At 39.7% G+C, this 7,501-nt stretch overlaps 1 pseudogene; it reads right to left on the minus strand.

Annotated features, from left to right (window-relative positions):
- Positions 1 to 268: 268 nt before the first annotated feature.
- LOC144364074 (gamma-aminobutyric acid type B receptor subunit 2-like) lies at positions 269 to 6,813 on the minus strand (annotated as a pseudogene).
- Between the last annotated feature and the right edge of the window lie 688 nt (positions 6,814 to 7,501).

Consider the following 7,501-nt stretch of genomic DNA (forward strand, 5'->3'; position numbering starts at 1 on the left):
AAACGTTTTTAAATGACGTCGTTGCGCGCTGTGTTTGATGATTGGTTTGTTTGACTCAACTGCCATTGAGATTCATGAAGATTATTAAAGAAATTAGAATGTCTTTGTTGCGCTGAGAGTATAGTGACATACCAATAACAATGTGTACTTCGTATAACCGGCTTAGAAGTCACGGCACGGAATGGAATCGATTCCAAACGCTCGCAAAGTGCGAGGGTTTGCTCGTCGTGAGATAGTCTTCGAATGTCACCATACAGGGGCATACAAGTTCCATGTCCTTCATATACATGCTTAGTAACATTTAATTAAATAAAAAGAAAAACAGTGAGAACTATACGTATGTGTCAGTTCCAATTTGTCGTTTGTATGCAATGTAGCCTTCGAGTATTTCCGGGTCAGCCGCAGCCGTTACCATCTTTTCTTCATCGTCATGGCGACGAGTGTGAATTCGATATTGTCTTGGCAATGAATGCCGTCTCGAGAACCGTCTGCTGAACCGTGAGACAGAGCTGGTCGTCGAACGAAACGACTGTCGACTTGCATACGAGCGAAAACTAGAATTCCTACTGCAACTGCAAGTGCAACTTGTATCGTGGCGATAGTCTTCGTCGCACGGTAACCAGAGTTCTGACCCGAATTGGCCACTTTGGTCATCGTCGCCCCGCTATTTGCGTACGTACTCGGCATACTGACCAAAAACGCCACGTCTCCTTCAGATAAATGATAACAGTCTCTCAGTGATTCCGCCAAATAATGTTCAATGGCATCGTAATTATAAACAGACACTGGCATCCTCCGTAGTATGTTCAAATCTCGCGAGATTGAATCTCGTAATGTCGATGAGAGAAAATCTGCTTTTTTCAAATCCTCGGCGATTGAATTGCGTACACGTTTGAACTGTTTCCAGCTATAGGCTGAAAATACACCCCTCCCATCACGTGATTTACGTTCCAAAGTTTCTTTCCTCTTTAAATTAATAGTCTGTGTCCACACTTCCGTTTTCTTCCTGAGCACTTGACGTCGACATGTCGTCACATCCGCTACCAATCTCAATTTTCAATAGATTATCATCCGCTGTTTTAACATGCTGCTGTAAAGCCTGTAGTGTTTCTTCGTTCTGGTCGAAATAAAGAATAAACGCAATTTAAATGAATGAGTCGGATACAACAAATTATTATAATCACGAAAAAAATGTTGATGAAGTATTAAAACAGGTTAACGTCTGGATGTTCACAAAAATTATAACATTCAAATTATATAAATACCTTTTCCCGAAGAACAGACGACAAATATTAAATATAACGCCCTCTGAGCTATCCGTATCTACAGATAACGTTAATGGCGCTGGGATCTTACCTTGGACAGGGAGATTTTCAACTGAGTGTTCTCATCGGACAATATCAGGTGCTCTTCTCCGGCGCGATCAGATCTATTATTCTGGGTTGTTGCTAGATACGATGACGTAAGACATTTTGCTAAATAGGCAGGAGGGATCTTTTTCCTGGCATAGATCTGAGGAAAAGGTGAATTTGTCTATTAAAGCGGAGGTATCGTCAACTGCGCATGCGCGGAAATTGAGTCCCAAGCCACAATAACAACGCACACTAAAAACGCAAAGGCTCATGAGTAGATGCTTGTTTGTAAACAATGACACGCTATGGCCGTCTGATGCACGCGCAGGTGACGACTCCCACGCTATAACGCAATTATGAAGCGACACGGTGTTTATATTCACAGTATAAATTTCGAATATTTATAAAACGTTGAACTAAAAAAAATCGACACAGCCAAAAAAGGAGTTACGACAACACTAGACGATGCTGTCAAATTGTACTCAATGCTTAACGACCAGATTTTCCCCACTGATATGTCGGCGCCAAGATATACTGAGTGAAGTGTTCTGCATTTTGTACTGAAACATCACACTGAACAACAGTTTGTATCGTTCCCATTGATAGGAGCAGTGAAGAGCTGAGGGGCCCCTTATTATATATGCAAGGCATGTAGGCCATCTATTTTACCTAGCATTGTGGAAAACACAAAAACCGCCCACTGATTGATGAATTTACGTCCATTGCAACAATCAATGGGTTCCGAGGCGCACAGTTGCCTTCATAATTGACGACCAAGAGTTGCGCGGCGAGTTGCGCAACTTCTGTTATGTCATAGACCCTAAAAAGGAACTATGGTTATGTATATTATTTCAACTAAATATGTACATTTCTGAAATAAACATATAGCCGACAAACAAACGATATTTCACGCGTGACTGAGTGACTGGAGTTCGACCCAAATTTGTAGTTTACAATTATGGGCCAAGTGTTCAACTTTCACAATGGCAATGCACGTAAATACGGATATGGGCTGCGGTTGTAGGTCATTGTTTTATACTGAACCAAAGTATTCCCTTTGTGCCACATATGTAATAACATTATATAACTTACTTTTGGTACGTTCTGTAGCAGTAACACTTCAGACGTGCAGATAAATATGACAGCCACAATACACGCGTACCATAAATTAGGCCACGTGACCAAAAACGCGGACAGACTGGTCACCATTGCAGTCAGAATGACGCAGGTATATACGATAATGATGATACTGGTTGCGTCGTTCATAGGTGGCAAAGTCACGTGTCTCGTAGACCACGAGAGATAGGTTCCACCCAGTAACAGAACAGCTTTGTAGACGAATACCAAACACAACCAAATATAGGTGTAGTTAGAACTGCATATCTGAATGGCAATCAGTTCATCTGGTGCTGGCGGTGGATCTTCGTATTTCCTCGGCTCCTGAAATTGCAAATACCAAATTGAAAATTGATGAGAAAAAATACTTATTTACACCGGTTAGTTTAACATGTAGCTATATTATATTACCGGACTGGTGACAACATTAACATAGCATCGGGAGAAGCACTAATATCTACTTTTTTATTAGTGACTATTAGTCTATTTCAATTATTACACATTATTTATAGTTCAGCGTGGAATATTTAACTTGGCAGGCATTTTAAATGATGTGTCAAAATAGACTGGCATTCCATGGTGATTTTTGACATTGCCCCTCATCATGTTCATCGTGACATTCCCGGGACAATACACAAATGTCAGAAGACCGAGGTAGAGGACATAACACATAATTGTCGCGATGGTCCTCACCGGTTTATTGTCCGCTATATACTTGTTGCAAGTGAGCGGATCGAATCCTTGCCAAAACGCCAATATGACGATGTCAACCAGCAGCATCATACTGATCATCACTATAAGTTTGTTGTCACGAATAACCTGTTGAATAAACGAATAAATAGTTATGGTGAAATTTATAATATAATAATGAATGCGTTTTTTGCAAAAGAAAACTTAATTATTATAAAAATATAATTAATACGCTTATTGCGTCGGTCAGTGTTTTTACTTATACACACTGTACGGTGTTGCTCAGCGCTATACAGAACATAAAGTCCTGGTATGAAAAGTATCATATTTTGCAATGGTATTAACGCCGACTGACACGACCGAGAATATTGTGCAAAATGCCACAGAATCCTTGGAAGCTATCCAACCATAGTACACTGTAGCCTCGTTATAACGAACTCTTTAGGAGACATACAATTGGATTGTTATATTGAAATGTTCACTATATTGAAGCACATAATACATTGGGTTTGTTGTAAGCGGGAGACATGTTATGTGTTCATTATATCAGGAAATTCATTATACAGGTGTTCATTATATTGAGATTACAGTGTACTTAGCGTATACAATACATTCGCATGGCTAAACAAAAATATTGCGTTTATAGTACAGTTTTTGAGATAACGGAAAGAGAAAAATTTTAAGATGATGTGCTGCATTGCCACGGTTGTCACGCAGCTCGTTTGATTTTCGTGAAAACAATGTAGTGTACACGCCTTGTAAACGTCACGAGGGATCCACTACAAACGATAAGTACGTGATGGTGTTTTATATGCCATTGATATTAGTGCTATAACTTACCGTTCTTTCTATAGTTGCACGTGTGAAAATCCTGTGTACTCGCCATGTTGTACTGAACATGACGCCATATACCAAGGTGAATGCCATGACTAGGAGCCAAGTTCGCATCTAGAGTACAATCAAATATACATATTCGGTGTTCGTGTAATGAAGGTATTTTGACAAGATTAGCGGGATTCGAGAGATAATAAATCGATGTATTCTTGTTCTGAAATTATGAATGATGAATTTAAAATTGTTTCACAAACGTCAATACTTCTTATCCATGTGTTTTGCACCATAGAGACTGTTTAAATAAATCACGTGACTAAACCATGCTGAGCCTGAGTGGTGCCGCGTGCTTACTAGCCCCTGGTGACATAAGCATGATAATTTACACATACCCATACATAAGATCATACTAATCCCGAACTCTACATTGGCAGACTTACCTGACAAAACACTGTGGCGACGTGCATATCATTGGTAATACCATAGTTGATGCCAAACAGCATACAGCAAAAGTAGAGTATGGCGCCTCCTACGGCTATGAGTGCATTTATGGTAGGGCTTGACATTTTAATGAACCTGCAAATAATTATGAATGCGTAGAACTAGAAATAACGTACAAAATGTATCAAAGTCTCACGATAAATTGAAAAAACAGAGTAAAAAGCTAAGACTCATTGATCATTTGGGTATTGTGTCACTCCATTAAGAGAAATATGGTTATCCTTGGGGGCGGACATCCGGGCTTTTCCACCGCCTGACAACCCTCGCGGTGAAAACAGAGGCCCAAAACTCGCAGAAAACGGTACTTTGGGATGATTGTTGTAACTCCTCTGAACAGTGTAACAAGATTAGCCCTACGTGTGTAGCATATATAAATTTGTTTGTTCAGGATTACTTCAAAGTTGAGTTTGTGTTGTTTTCTCAAATTTTCACTGGCTCGACCAGCGTTCCACAGCAGCGCGCACAGAGCCCATAGCAATGCATGTACAGTGGTGCGCGTCGTAGCAACGTGGAACGTCTTGTGACGTAGCTCCGCCCCCGAGGATTGTGATTGACGCGCCCTCTAGTGACGATGTACATTTGTGACGTCGTTGATGAAAGTAGGGCAGCTTTTAGGAAAAGTGCTCAGTGTCTAGGCAGGTAAAATACAATAATGTATAAAATACAATGTAGAATTAGTAAATTGCCTTACTTGATATTTTTATGTATAATTTTGAACACTATCATTCCTATTGCCATAGCAACTCCGAGCACCGATGAGACACATACAAATATATACAAACCAAGCGAAATGGCCCTGACCTCCATAATTGAATAATTCCCAGTAGCATAGGGAGTACTGACTGTAACCGTATTATTTAAATCCATGGCACAGACCTGAAACCGAAATAGAATAGATGGTTATATGATTACAATGAACCTTTTTTGGAAATATTCACTACACGAGAAAATAATATTACTAGTATAAATGAGCCATTGAAAAACTGAAAAAAAAACAATGTGAAAGCCGAAGCGGATACGAATTTTGGGTATGGTGCCGTTGAGTAGAGAATATAAAGTTAGTGAATTAGCATATTTGAATCTCGTTAGAAAAAAAGAAACAAAAAAATAGTTTACTGAGCTGGGTTGCAAGTGGTAATCGCCCCTGGCAACTCACAATCAGTCTAGCATGGCTTACTATCAAGATTTCCTTTAACCTATATTGAGTCTTATTATATAATATTCGGAACAAAGTAACCTTAATTGCTCCTACTGAACCAGTAATGGTGATTGATGTATAAATAACTCATCTATAAGATAATGTTCGTGTGTGTATTAGGGAATTAAAACAGCCATTGAAAAGTCGTTGCGTAACAACAATTACGACAATTCTACCGATTCTTTCGAGAGTTTGTAGTACTGTCCAAATCGACTTTTAATTCTTTTTAATAATGCTTGTTTGCATTGTGTTTGTGACATTCTCCAAATATGGACGTAGTAATGACGAATGCTCTGATGTAGGGTATCACATTGTATGAAAAATATATTCTTGCTGTAATACAGTCAATATTACAATATCAGAATCAGTATTCACATGTTACCCTTTTCCCTGTCTACATCAGCGTATATAATGATTTGACGTCACTGTGATGCTTGTGCGATACATACATTTGTAAACGTGGTTGCACGAATGGGCAAGCCACTATGTCACCTGTTTATTTTCACAAATATTGTGTTCGTTTTGGCGATGCGCATACATACATGCATATCCAATGTCAACATTACTGTAGAACCATCATATCCGTCTATGTAATAAGGTCCGCTTTTCATCTCCCCCTTCTGGAATTATGATCATGTTGAATGCGCGTGTTATTGACATGTACCTCGTAATCCATCCAACTTATAGCATCTGAGGATTGAATCTGGGTGCTGAGGTAACCTTTCGCAGGCACGACCCTGATTGTGTCAGGAGTCAGGAAATTCTTTCGAAATATGACATTGCACACAGAAGAGATCGTGACGCAACGGGTGAAGGCGTCCACTTTGATGAGATCCATAATCATCGATCTAAATGTCAAACAACACTCCTAGAGTATGCGCACGTCGCTCCGACTGTACTTGAGCAGTTCTTTACGTAAATCATAAATGAGTTTTTTTCTACTTCTCCATTGTACCATGCGTATAATGTCTTTCTATTCTCCCCCTTCATATCATTGGGGTCAAAAGCGAGCCCCGGGTATTGGTCCTCTGTAACTGTCTCCATCGGTTCTCGGAAACATGTGGGGAAAAAGCCCTTGTGTAAGTCTTCTATGCCGAAGGTCTTAGGAAGTTTAGAGAGAGGCATGGGCAAGAACATCAAGCTATCTATGAATTTGATATATGCACGACGGATGTATAGTTGCATGAATTTTGGACCATTCATGATGACTTTGCGTAGTATATTGTGGTCGTGACAGTATTTCAGAATCATATTTCCATCGTACCCCTTTGAATTAAAATCATCCCATTTTTCTAATGCCCACTTGCAGAAATCTTCCAAGGTACGTGGACACTCGCAGGTTTTGTAGGAAACTTCGTTACATTTGTGAGACCCATCACGATATTTGAGGAGTTTGTGACATTTTTCGCAACAATGAACCGACTGGCAAGGATTTTTTTCCAGTAACCGACTTTTGATGTCATTCGCAACATTCTTCGTTCGTGAAAAATCTGTGACAATTTCTGCATTTTTTCCATTGTGTAACCACGCACTCCCGCTGATTTTCACAACTCAAACACCCCATCGGACACATGTGATCGTAACAGTTATAATGAGACTTATCAACCCTAGCGCAATAGTAGTCCTTTCTCAGAAAACCGGTTATTTTTGTGATGACGTTGTAGTGTTCGTCTTTCAGAAGCAGATATGTCTTTGGACCCTTCTATGGCATCGTCCACATAGATGATGGAGTAAAAATGATCGTGCGACATTACGTGTATTCTAAAATCGGGTAACACGCTCTAGAATTTTTTAATCTCTTTGATGCCACATG

This window comes from Saccoglossus kowalevskii, chromosome 5, assembly GCF_978046115.1.
Source record: "Saccoglossus kowalevskii chromosome 5, keSacKowa6.1, whole genome shotgun sequence".
Classification (NCBI taxonomy): domain Eukaryota; kingdom Metazoa; phylum Hemichordata; class Enteropneusta; family Harrimaniidae; genus Saccoglossus; species Saccoglossus kowalevskii.